This window comes from Sinocyclocheilus rhinocerous, unplaced genomic scaffold, assembly GCF_001515625.1.
Source record: "Sinocyclocheilus rhinocerous isolate Xijiao unplaced genomic scaffold, SAMN03320098_v1.1 scaffold102, whole genome shotgun sequence".
NCBI classification, from domain to species: domain Eukaryota; kingdom Metazoa; phylum Chordata; class Actinopteri; order Cypriniformes; family Cyprinidae; genus Sinocyclocheilus; species Sinocyclocheilus rhinocerous.
The window spans coordinates 48,439-49,584 of record NW_015627239.1 but is presented as its reverse complement, the minus strand read 5'-3'; the positions used below and the strand labels follow the sequence as shown (position 1 = coordinate 49,584).

Below are 1,146 nucleotides of genomic sequence, written 5' to 3'. Positions count from 1 at the left end.
CAGGATGCCCGTTTCTACGCCACCTCAGGCCGCTTCGAGCCCTTCAGCAACGAGGGCAAACCACTGGTGATCCAGTTCACCGTCAAACACGAGCAGAAGATCGACTGCGGAGGCGGATACGTTAAAGTCTTCCCGGCTGATCTCAACCAGGCTGGCATGCACGGAGACTCCCAGTATTACATCATGTTCGGTACGTCAACCAAGACTAATTTGTGAACGCCTGGATTTATTATAGGAAACGGGTCATTTATTTCTGTTTTCTCGTCTAAATCATCTCAACAGGGCCTGATATCTGCGGCTACAGCACCAAGAAGGTTCACGTCATCTTCAACTACAAAGGCAAGAACCACCTCATCAAGAAAGATATCAAATGCAAGGTGAGGTCCTGTTAAAAAGTCCAATTAAATCCAGGGGTTTAAAAGACAATTGATATTCAGTAATATCATCGATTTAATGCACTGACACCGTCGGACAAGAACAAAATTTGGATAAAGACTAGATAATGACACTGATTTTGACACTGTTATTGAACTGAACTAAATCATGACATTATTGACTTCTGTGGACTTCACATCAAAATTTTTCATATTATTTTTGTATTTTCCATTTTAATTTTAGTTCAAGTTTTTTTTTATTTTTAATATACACGCATAGTTTTTATTAATTTTTCCAGTTTTAGTTTGACATATTTTAGTACATCGAGTTAAACTGAATTAAAATGTGAAATGTTGCCTTGGCAGCTAGCTGAAATTTCAGTTAACATTTATTTTGTTTCAAGTAACACGTTTTTTTTTTAATGGTTTTAATTTTAGTTTTTAATTTTAGTTTACTTTTAAACCCTGGTTTGTTTTGTATTGAACTTAACTGAATTCAAATTTGAAACAATCTGTATACATAAATAGCACTTTATAGAATACAACAAATAAATAAATAAATAGTTTAGAAAAAAATTGAAATTGTGTCATCTGCTCATCATTACTAGCAGAATATCTGGGATGTGAATAATGACTGTGAGAATGCTTAAAAAATAGTGATGCTGAGATGATTACCATATTGCAAAACATATATACATTTTCAAATTTATTTTAAAAAACAAAAATTATATATATATATATATATATATATATACAGTGGGTACGGAAAGTA

General features: G+C 33.2%; 1 protein-coding gene across 2 annotated transcripts in view; it reads left to right on the top strand.

Annotated features, from left to right (window-relative positions):
• Nucleotides 1-1,146, top strand: part of LOC107723933 (calreticulin-like) — an 8,294-nt gene that overhangs the window by 3,099 nt on the left and 4,049 nt on the right. The gene's annotated exons all lie outside the window — the stretch shown is intronic.